Genomic DNA, 12,344 nt, shown 5'->3' on the forward strand with positions numbered 1-12,344 from the left:
AACACCAAGATTGGCAAATTTGCCACTTGCGCCCTGTGCTTTTCACAGATGAAAGCAGGTTCACACTGAGCACATGTGACAGGTGTGACAGAGTCTGGAGCTGCCGTGGAGAATGTTCTTCTGCCTGCAACATTCTCAAGCATGACTCGTTTGGCGGTGGGTCAGTAATGGTGTGGGGTGGCATTTCTTTGGTGGGCCGCACATCCCTCCATGTGCTTGCCAGAGGTAGCCTGACTGCCATTAGGTACCGAGATGAGATCCTCAGACCCCTTGTGAGACATATGCTTGTGTGGTTGGCCCTGGGTTCTTCCTAATGCAAGACAATGCTAGACCTCATGTGGATGGAGTGTGTCAGCAGTTCCTGCAAGAGGAAGGCATTGAAGCTATGGACTGGCCCGCCCATTCCCCAGACCTGAATCCGGATTAAGCACATCTGGGACATCATGTCTCGCTCCATCCACCAACGCCACGTTGCACCACAGACTGTCCAAGAGTTGGCGGATGCTTTAGTCCAAGTCTGGGAGGACATCCCTTAGGAGACCATCCACCACCTCATCAGGAGCATTCCCAGGCGTTGTAGTAAGGTCATACAGGCACGTGGAGGCCACACTCACTACTGAGCTTCATTTTGACTTTTTTTAAGGACATTACATCAAAAGTTGGATCAGACTGTAGTGTGGTTTTCCACATTTTGAGTGTGACTCCATATCCAGACCTCCATGGGTTCATAAATTTGATTTGCATTGATCATTTTTGTGTGATTTTGTTGTCAGCACATTCAACTATATAAAGACGAAAGTATTTCATACGATTTAGTTCATTCTTTCATATCTAGGAGGTGTTATCTTCGTGTTCCCTTTATTTTTTGGAGCAGTGTATATTTCTCATAGATTTGCATGTGACTTTAAACAAAAACCCTGACACTCGCAAATGGGGGTAGGTTAGGGTTAAATAACTATCCTATATGTTTTTTTGTGGACATTTAAGTAACATGACCAATTATTGTCAAAATATCTCGAGCTGTTTGGAAGTTATGCAATAGCATATATTTCCCATAGACTTGTATGGGACTTGTTTGTAGTTGACATATTAGTAACATGTGTATCAACTTTCATGTTAATATCTTTAGCGGTTTGGAAGTAATGCTGGAACATACATACATGCATGCATACACACATTGGGGGACATGTATCATTATTTGTGTATGGTAGAAGCAGTTTACCCCTTTTGCCGAATTAAAAATTATGCGTAGATGCTCTAAATTTATCAATCAAGTGCAAGGAGTTTCATAAATTGCGGTCATACCTCCACTCTTTGAAAAATGAAATCAATGATTTAGAGCATCTTGCTACGTGCAGTCCAAGATGGCTTATATTTGCGTAACAAATATGGTCATTGTGCAAGATTTCTGCGGGTAAATGAAATGTACGCAGTTAATAAATTTGTGCATACTAAATATGTAACTCCAGGTACACAGAAACATACACATCTGGAGGAAATGCTCCTCCAGAATGTACGGGAAAAAAAAAAAAACAGCTTGGACAACATTTCGCGCAAAAATTGAAACACAAAACCGGGATAAAATCTTTTGATACATGTCCCCCATTGAGTTTTATATATATAGACAGTGCATAAAGACTGTGCAGACAGTCGAAAAGTTGCATCGCTCTCTATGAGGAAATAAACTTCAGTTGTGCTGCTCTTGCTAGTGTAAATATATCCTCATATCCCATCTTGACCCCATATCCCAACCTCATATCCTGTCCTCATATATTGTCCTCATGTCCTGGCCTCATATCTCATCCTTCTATCCCATCCTCATCTCAAACTCCTTTCTCATCCTTATATCCTGACCTCCTATCCTGTCCTCCTATCCTGTCCTCATATCCTGACCTTATATTCTGACCCCATATCCTGTCCTAATATCCCCACCTTATATCCTGGAAGTCCTATACAGTGACCCCCGACCTACGATGGCCCCGTCATATGATCAAATCCACATACGATGGCCTCTCAGAGGCCATCGCATGTCGATGTCAGCATCGATATACAATGCTTTTTTATGTCGGAGCCATCGCATTAAGTGCTATCCGGCAGCGCAAAATGCTTAAGCTGCTGCCGGATAGCAGCTTAATGTTCCCCGTGTGGTGCGGTAAGTATTACTTACCCCTCCACGATGCTCCGGGGTGCCCTCCGGGTCCAGCGCTGGTCTTCCGGTGTCTTCTCGGCCCTCTCTGATGACGTCAATACGCTGCTGCGCACGTCATCCAATAGGAATGGCGTACGCAGCGGCGTAATGACATCGCTATGCAGGCCCAGTAAGGCCTTGTGGAACACAGCGGAGGACCGGAGAAGACAGCAGAGGACCGGAGAAGACAGCAGAGGACCGGAGAAGACAGTGGAGGACCGGAGAAGACATCGAAGGACCGGAAATGACCAGGAGAGCCCAGCGGAGGCCCGGGGTCACCATCGGAAGCGGCGGGGACACCATCGCTAGCGGTGGGGACAGGTGAGTACAGCTTCCTATACTTAACATTGCACGAATCCCTCAACATACGATGGATTTGACAAACGATGGCTCGTTTGGAACGAATTACCATCGTATGTTGGGGGACCACTGTATACTTGCATGGGACTTAACCCCTTCACGCAAATGGACGTATATTTACGGAATATTTATATTTACGGAAGTCCACTTCCGACTCCCGCTGTATAACGTGCGCTCAGTAGGTAAGCGTGCATCATACCCGGTGGATCCCGGTAGCTATCAGCAACCAGGACCCACGGCTAATGACTGACATCGCCCAATGGGCTGATGTCCGGCATTAACCCTTTAACTCCGTTCCCAGCTAGCTCAGAGGACTGAGAGGACCTTCCTCCCTGCCATCTAAAAAAAAGTGTAAAGTTTAAAGGGGTACTCTGGTGAAAACCTTTTTTCTTTTAAATGCCCTTAGCATATGTCTGCTATGCATGGTTGTTAAATTGGACAGAGATGTCAGCGTGATGTCATCAGTGTTCTAAAAAGAAAGGAATTTCCTCTGTAGCATTCAGCAGCTAATAAGTACTGGAAGGATTAAGATTTTTTAATAGAAGTAATTTATAAATATGTTTAACTTTCTGCCACCAGTTGATTTAAAAGAAAAAAGGTTTTCACTGGAGTACCCCTTTAAATTACCCCTAAACATGTGTGGTATATGCGTAAATGTCCGAACTATTAAAATATAATGTTAATTAAACCGCATGGTCAAAGTCGCAAGTGTAAAAAAATGTAATGCGTATTTTTGGTCACTTCATATACTAGAAAAAATGTATTAAACGTGATGAAAAGGTGCCATCAAAGTAAAATGTTTCAGATAGAAACTTCAGATAGTGGTGCAAAAAATAAGCCCTTATTCATTACTGTATACGGAAAGATGAAAACGTTATAGGGGTCAGAATTGGACAATTTTAAACTTAATAATTTTGGTGCATTTAGTTATAATTTTTTATAAGTAGTAAAATAAAATAAAAGTTATATAAATTAGGTATCCTTGTAACCATATGGACCTACAGAATAAAGATAAGGTGTCAGTTAGACTGAAAATTAGGGCTGGGCGGTATGGCCAAATATGTGTATCACGTTTTTTTTTTTTTAACGGTATATAACAGTATTTTTACCCCCCCCCCCCAATCATGTGACCAGCGCACAGTGTTCAGCGACCCCCCCCAAATCATGTGACCCGCCAGTGCAGTGTTCAGTGACCCCCCCCTCCCCCCAAATCATGTGACCCGCCAGTGCAGTGTTCAGCGACCCCCCTCCCCCCAATTAATGATCAGCCCAGCGGGGCACTACTCACAGATGTTACGTTCAAGCACTGCCCTCCTCCTCTTTGTTGGGGGCCGCCGGGCGCTGGAACTCACTGTAGGCCAGTGGTCTCCATCTGCGCACCTCCAATTGTTGCAAAACTACAACTCCCAGCATGCCAACGGCTGTCCGGGCATGCTGGGAGTTGTAGTTTTGCAACAGCTGAAGGTCCACAGGTTGGAGACCACTGCTGTCCGCTGTATCCCTATGCTCGGGCTGCAAAACATAAAGAAAATAAACTTTAAACTCACCTACTGTCGGGGCCACACACTGGGGACTGGTACGCTGGACAGCCGTCAGCCTATCACCGGCCGGAGCGATGTCCCGCCCCTGCCAGTGATAGGCTGAGCCCACTGTCGTGTAAGAAGCCGGCCAGAGCTTCTTACATGACAGTGGGCTCAGCCTATCACCGGCCGGGGCGGGACATCGCTGCGGCCGGTGATAGGCTGACGGCTGTCCAGCGTACCAGTCCCCAGCGTGTGGCCCCGACAGTAGGTGAGTTTAAAGTTTATTTTCTTTATGTTTTGCAGCCCGGGCATAGGGATACAGCGGACAGCAGTTGTCTCCAACCTGCAAACCTTCAGCTGTTGCAAAACTACAACTCCCAGCATGCCCGGTATTGCGGTATGGGGGAAAATTCATATCGTGCAGCCCAAAAAATTCGGTATTCGGTATGAACCGGTATACCGCCCAGCCCTACTGAAAAGTGCACTGCGTAGAATCGAAAGCCCTCAAAATAAAAAAATTAAAAAAATTCTCGGTCGCCTCATTGGGGAACACAGAGACCATGGGTATTATGATGCTGTCCACTAGGAGGTTGACACTAGGCAAAAAAAGGAAGTCTGCTCTTCTCAGCAGTATATACCTGCCCGCAGGCACAGAGCTAATCAATTTTTGCTTAGTTTCAGTAGGAGGCAGACACAGGTTCTCCAGGTTTTTTTTTTTCCAGTAAGGGCCTGTATTTTTTTTTTCTCCCTTTCTTTTCTTGTTTTTTTGTGGGGTGACAGGAGCATGGCGATACCTGATCGTCCCTAAATGTGACTAATGGCACGGTGCATATGAGTATGGGCCATCAACCCCTCCTCGCCAATGGCCAGTGTCTGGCGGTAGTACCCTGGGCCCGAGTCCCCCACTTGCCCCTGCCCGCCTCGCTATGGTAGTTTGGCGTGATGCAGTGTGACAATAAGCTGGCTGAAGACTTCAGGGTGAGTATAAGAAGATGGAGCCCGTGGGTGAGTATAAATTACATCCCCTACTCCCCCCCCCCCCTTAATTTCTAAAGTTCCTCCCCTATGCTTATCCTTGGGTCCCCCTTCCTTTCTAGGCAAAGCTCCTCAGCCACCATAACACGTGGCTGTGCAGGGCCAGACCTCATGGCCCCCGAGCTTCTACTAACTATAGGATGCTCATACGGTGCCATGCTGCAGGGGACAGTACTGTCCCCCCCTTCCCTGTGTCACATTCTCCTCTCTAGCTCTGTTCTCCCATGTGACTGCAGTAGGGGCTCACAGTGGTGAGGAGGGCTTGGTAGATACGTCCGGGTCCGTTTACGTTCTTATTTCGGGCTTTCTGTGCGCCTGCACTGCAATCCACCCCCGCACACAATCACGTTTAAACCCCCCACGCACATCGCATGGCGCACACCGCATTGCGATCCATGTTTTTAACCCCTCCCCCCGGTCCCCTCACCTTCTATAGGCCTACAGGGCACCCTTTCGTCTCAGTGGGCCGCTGGATATAGTTATTGATTAACAGAAAAAAAAAAAAGTTTGCTCATGGCCGCACTACTCTCTCTAGTGGCTGAATATAAAATTACTGTACAGCTCGGTCTGTACAACTCAATTTAAAACTGGGCCCCCCTCTAGTGGCCAAAAGTAGTTATTTCTATTGCATAGTTTTTTATTGGAATTATCCCCTTCATGTCTGTTTAATTGCTCAGGGGTTTGCTCCGGCAGCAAATTTACTAAAATAATTAAACAACAATATAGCATACAAATATGTTTAAATGAATATTGGAACGATACAGAGAATATTAGCATGGTGCCTCAGCGAGGTTGAAACACAAAATTTTTGATGCGTTTCATTTGAATGTCCCCCCTCTGACCATATAGTAAATGGATTTTTGAGTTCAGGGGTCAATTTAGAATCTTTCTTCCATCGCCCTATGCTTTGCCCCATATAGCAATATCTTCGGGTACAGTGCTCCCATTTGTCTTGACTCTCAGCCTTCAGAATGAGTGTCTTGCCATAGGGGGTTGTGTCGGACAGACTTGTGATTGACCCTGTCTGTTCCCTTCCAATTTTTGAAGTGCTTGGCCTTGGGTCTGGGTGTTTGTGACACATACCTTTCCATACTGTACCAATTTGCATTCATTACCGCGGACCTTGAGTTCGCACTAGGTGCTTCTAGCACCTGTTCCTTAGCACCTGCTTGGGCTTTGGTCCGTTTCAACTTAGCAACTTGTTGGTCGACTTCACGGGGGTATGGGCTTTTTACAGTGGTACAGACTTTGGGGTACTTATCAAGCGTGGCTCACCACACTGCCCTTCCAGTCCCTTGGGGAATACCTGGTAACCTGGTGGCAGTCTGCCCGTTTCCTTTTCCATCCGTCACCCATACTGAGTTTGCCACGTTGTGGCATTACCTGTACAAGGTTATTGCCAGGGGTGACCTGACATGTGCAACAGAGTTGTGGCAGCTCCCATGGGGGTAACGTAAGATGGACCCTCTGTAATGCCCATGGGGAGCATGTATCAGTAGTATCTGCTATTGTTCTGCTTGGAGTCCCATGCCATATTTTCCCCTTCCCCGGTGGCGGTTATGGTGTCCTATTGCAAAGTGGGGGGGGGGGGGGGGGTCCAGTGGAGTCAGTTTTCCCCCCTCCATATATGTGGAGTATCTGTGGCTTTCCAAGGGCAGTAATTCGCAGGTAGTCTGCTGTAGCCCTCACAGCCAGTTCACTCCCACCCTTTTGAGGGGGGGGGGAGGCAGGTTTGCAGAGTACCTGCACTGACCTACAGCCATTTCATTCTATCCTTCCACTGGGGGAGTGGTTTGCAGGGTGTTGCGGTGTAGGCAACTTCTTCTCCCATCCAGGCAGGGAGTATTCGTGGTCTTGCTACCTTCTACTTTTGCCTACTGTAAGTTGCCTCTGATTCTCATGTGTTCATTGCATTTCTCCTCGCTAGGTGAGGTGTTAACAACCTTATGTGACCCTTTCTATGGCAGGTCCAGCCATCTCATTATCTCCTTCCACTGCCGGCTGTGAGGGTAGCTCGGTGGGTTGTTGGCTAAAATTCCTGCCATGCCCCCCCCCCCCCTTTATGGGTGGAGTACCGACAATCCATGCATGGTTCCTAGTCTGGCCACCCCAGCTATCGGGTAGCGCTCTCTCCCTCGGGGTAGCGCTTGCATAGGAGTCGTCCTGACAGTCCTCATGTGGTTTCTGTCTTGGCTTCTATCGTTCTCATCTCTTCCTTTCCATTTGCAGGGTGCTCCCGGTTTTACCTTAGCTCTTCTCTCCAGCAGGCTCTCTGCTTGGGTGTCTCCAGGGCTTCCTCCTGTGCCTCTTCTGTTTTGAGCTGCCTTTGGCTCCCAGAGGTTCCACGACAGTTCGGGTTGCAACATGTCAATCCTCCTTAGTGACTGTCGGGTGTTGCGTGCTTGGATGATGGTCTTGGTGGGCGACCTCCTGCGCCCAGCACGTGCACCTTTTTGCTTCTGCTAGACTAACCGCTCAGCTGGGTCTCCTTTGTCTCCCTCTCTTTTACTTGTTTTCTCTGCAATCTTCCCTCCCGGAGCCATCCGGTCAGTTATGACCATTGGGATCCAGTACCGGTATGGCCTTGTCTGTCCTCTCGTCTGTGGAGTCGGCGAGTGCTGGGCGGCGGGATATTCCAGTGGTGGCGGGGCCTGTTACTCTGCCTGGTGTTCTCCCCTAGGGTATATGACCCTTCCCTTGTGGTGCTAGTCTCGTTCGGGACCCTCTCCCTCTTGATTCTACCTTTTCAGGAGAAATCTGCTGTTGTGCCTTCTTGCTTGGGCTACCTTCACAGGTAGCCTGTTACAGGTCTCGTTCTTTTAGAAGGGTTTTCCTGCTGCTTCACCTTGGCAGGGGTTGTTGCCTCTGGTCTCTCTCTCTATCTCTCTCTGTTTTTTTCCCTTTCTCTCTCTTTCTCTCTCTTTTTCTCTTTCTCTCTCTCTTTTTCTCTTTCTCTCTCTCTCTCCTGCCGTTAAGGCTACCCATCTGGCAGGGCTTACCCATCGAGCCTCTCCGGTCCATTTCTCTTCTGGGACTTGGCATGTTTCTCGCCATGTTCGCTTTGCTTGGACGCATCTCTGCTGGAGTTCTCATCTCTCTCTTTTCCACGTGTTGGCGAGGCCTCGGTGGGCCTGCCAAGGAAAAACAGGATATCCGGCTCCCAATGAGAAAAAATTGTTAAAAATCCAACTTTATTGAAAAATCATATAAAAGTGAAAAAAAGGTGGAAAAAGTATGAAAAGATAAAAACACAAACGAAGCGCCGACCCGTTTAGATTTATCAGCAAGTCTTAGTCATGGCAAGTTGTGAAAGCACACTGTCAGGTATATATACACCAAAAATGAACACGTGACATGACATCACACGCCATTATGCCCCTTCCACTAGACAATAGCCACTGGGTGGAACAAAATAACATATTTAGAAAATTACTTGTATGTATAGCTAACATTAGACAATAGAATGTATGTACCTAAATAGGCGTGTGTGAAAGTGGACCACCACAATATTTTGTTGTGTAAGTATACTGAATGAATGGTATACATGAACCCATAGTGGAGACGTCATGAATGACACGCCTCCTCTATGTTGTCATTCTTTCACGGAGTATAGAAAATCAGAGCTCTGTAACTGAGGTATGTATAGCTGATATAGCTATGTTGTTGTACTTACGAATATTAAACCTGAAGAGAAATTTTGTTCAATATATATAAGATAAGTCATTTCTATGATTCAGACCTGCGGTGTAGCGTGTCTCCAGGCTTAATATCCTAAAAGCTTCACACTTGAAAACCTGTTGACTCCAATCCCCTCCTCTTCAGGACGGTCGTACTTTCTCAATTCCCGATACTGTGCACTTTGGTATATTGCCCAAATGTTTCTCTACCACATGTTTGGTGAATCCCGATAGAGATCTATTCACACTTCTGTCAATATTAGGTATATACATATGTTCCTGGATTCTCGTTTTCAATTTTCATGTAGTGCAACCTACATATTGCAGGTTGCATTCCAAACAAATAATGGTGTAAATAATATGGGATGATTGACAATTTATGAAACTCTTAATATTATGTTGTTTACCATTTTTGCAAGACGAAACAGTAGTAGAGTTATTCATATATTTACAAGTGCCGCATCTCGGGTGGCCACTATTGTAATTACCTCTCATTGAGAGCCAGGTGTCATACTTATTATTAGATTCACTATATTCACTGGGTGAAAACTGACTCTAATGTACGAGCCCTACAAGGAATTATACCTTCATCTAGTATTAAACTCATGGTGTCATCGGCTCTAAGGAGAGGTAAATATTTACTGATGATATTACGAATATCATTGAATTTTTTGCAGTATGTGGTAGAGAAAGTGGGAATATACTTTGTGTCAGATTTATTGATATTACGGGTATTTAAATAATATCCCTCAGGTTTTGAATTTACAATACCCTCAGCCCTCCCTATAACATGGGATCCATACCCTCTGGCATGTAATCTTTTTCTTATATCTTCACATGCTATTTTATAGGATACATCGTCAGAACAAGCTCTTCTAGCACGGACAAATTCACCAATAGGTAAATTTTTAACCACATGTTGTGTGTGACAGCTTGAAGCACGAAGTAAGCTGTTGCCCGCACATAGCTTGCGGAATAGCTTAGTGTATACACAATTTTTTCCGACATTACCAAACAAGGAAACATCCAAGAAATGTGTCTCATTGTCATCAAGTGACATAGTAAAGGACAAGGAAAATTCATTGAAATTAATATATGAAATGAATTAATCTGCCTGTGCTCGTGTACCCCTCCATATTAGGAGGAGGTCGTCTATATATCACCCATACCAGCCAATCAAATTTCTCTTCAGGTTTAATATTCGTAAGTACAACAACAACATAGATATATCAGCTATTCATACCTCAGTTCCGGAGCTCTGATTTTCTATACTTCGTGACAGAATGACAACATAGAGGAGGCGTGTCATTCATGACGTCTCCACTATAGGTTCATGTATACCATTCATTCAGTATACTTACACAACAAAATACTGTGGTGGTTCATGTTCACACACGCCTATTTAGGTACATACATTCTATTGTCTAATGTTGGCTATACATACAAGTAATTTTCTAAATATGTTATTTTGTTCCGCCCAGTGGCTATTGTCTAGTGGAAGGGGCGTATGCCATGTGATGTCATGTCATGTGTTGGTTTTTGGTGTATATATACTTGACAGTGTGCTTTCACAACTTGCCATGACAAAGACTTGCTGAATTGCGTTGGCGTTTCATTTGCATTTTTATCTTATAATTTTTTCATTATTTTTCCACCTATTTTTTTACTTTTTTATAATTTTTCAATAAAGTTGGATTTTTAACAATTTTTTCTCATTGGGAGCCGGATATCCTGTTTTTCCTTGGTATTGCTACACCTGGAGACCCAGCTCTAGTGATTTCCTCCGAGCTTCCAAGCCATTTACCACGCTGATGCTGCCTCAAATGCCATCCATATAAGAAGGGTGAGCTGATCTATATATTTACTGTGTACGTTTCTTTCGGTGGGCTTGAGTCTTCTGTCTTCGGAGGTCGTTTCTCCTCTCCTGCCAGACTGGTCTTCGGCACGGGGAGCCTCCGGGGCACCATGTCTTGTCCAATTTTGTTGGCGGTTGGACCCGTCTCTGCAAGGTTCATTCCTTTCGGGTCCTATCCCCTCAGGTTTTGTGGGCTCCACGGTGGTTGGTTTCCAGCTTCTGGTTCCCTCTGGGCCTCATGGATATTCTTCGGTCTCTGGCCTGATTTCCTTTTTCTGGCGGATGTTTTTCCCTCCCCAGGGACTGCTTTTCGACGTCCCATGGTCTCTGTGTTCCCCAATGAGGTGATCGAGAAAAGGAGATTTTTTTGTACTCACCGTAAAATCTTTTTCTAGCCTTCATTAGGGAACACAGCACCCACCCACTTACTGTTCCTGGTCAGGTTGTTTGTTACCTGTTGTTACTTTCTGGTGTCCTTCGGACATAACTCCTTTGTTATTTGACTTCTCCTACTGCTTTGTGACACAACTGATTAGCTCTGTGCCTGAGGAGCAGGCTTCTTTTTTTGCCTAGTGTCAGCCTCCTAGTGGGCAGCAGCATAATACCCATGGTCTCTCTGTTCCCCAAGGAAGGCTTTGAGAAAGAGATTTTACGGTGAGTACAAAAAAAATCTCCTTTTTTTATTTTTGCCCCAAAAATATATTTTTTTCTGGTTTTGCCGTAGATTTTGTGGTGAAATGATTCATGCTATTACAAAAGCAAAATTGATGGCGCAAAAAAATAGCCCTCAAATGGGTCTGTAGGTGGAAAATTGAAAGTGTTCTGTTTTTAGAAGGTGAGGAGGAAAAAACAAAACGTTCCGAGAAAGTAGGGGTTAAGGACCACAGGTTTTTTCATTTTTGCAATTTCGTATTTTACACCTCACCTTCTAAATATTAGTATGTTTTCAGTTTTGCACATACAGACCCATATGAGTGCTTGTTTTTAGCGCCACTATTTGTACTTTACATACACTGTTCAATGCTATGCCATAGCATACCTTTGATCAGTGTTATCTTTGCTCGATTGCTCCAGCCTGCAGAGCCTGGCTGGAGCATTGAGGCACAGATCGGACGGTGAGGAGGCAGGCAAGTGCCCTCCCGCCATCTTCTCAGCTGTTCGGGACGCTGTGATTTCACCGCGGCGGTCCTGAACAGCCCGCTGAGCTAACCGGCATGTGTTTTCCCCCGCTTCACATAACGGGAGTCTGCAATGGTCGTAAATATACGTCCATTGTTGTTAAGGGGTTAAAACAAAAAAACCATCCTTCATGTAAGAAGATAGATTAGGGTTAAATTAACCATACTATATTTTTATTTTACATATAAATAATATGTGACCAAGTATTACCAAAATATCTCCAGCCATAGGAATGTTATGCTGGAACATATATTTCCTATAGACTTGCATGACATATTAAACAAAAACCCTCTCAAATGGGGGTAGGTTAGGGTTAAATTAACTATCCTATATTTTTATTTGATATATAAGGCACATGTGACAAAGTATTATCGAAATATCTCCAGCTGTTTGAAAGTTATGCAGTATATTTCCCATAGACTTGTATGGGACTTTAAACAAAAACTCTGACCCTCGCAAGTGGGGATGGATTAGGATTAATTTACCTATCCTATATTGTTAGTTGACATATTAGTAACATGTGTACA

The 12,344-nt window shown here is 45.0% G+C and overlaps 1 protein-coding gene and 1 non-coding gene across 3 annotated transcripts in view; both read left to right on the plus strand.

The window, feature by feature from the left end:
* The window catches only part of CACNA1S (calcium voltage-gated channel subunit alpha1 S), a 727,186-nt gene that overhangs the window by 154,584 nt on the left and 560,258 nt on the right, over positions 1-12,344 (plus strand). The window lies entirely within an intron of this gene.
* Positions 5,832-5,934, plus strand: LOC130359727 (U6 spliceosomal RNA). Its single transcript, XR_008890417.1, has one exon. It is a non-coding gene; the product is annotated as a U6 spliceosomal RNA (small nuclear RNA).

Source organism: Hyla sarda, chromosome 2, assembly GCF_029499605.1.
Source record: "Hyla sarda isolate aHylSar1 chromosome 2, aHylSar1.hap1, whole genome shotgun sequence".
NCBI lineage: Eukaryota > Metazoa > Chordata > Amphibia > Anura > Hylidae > Hyla > Hyla sarda.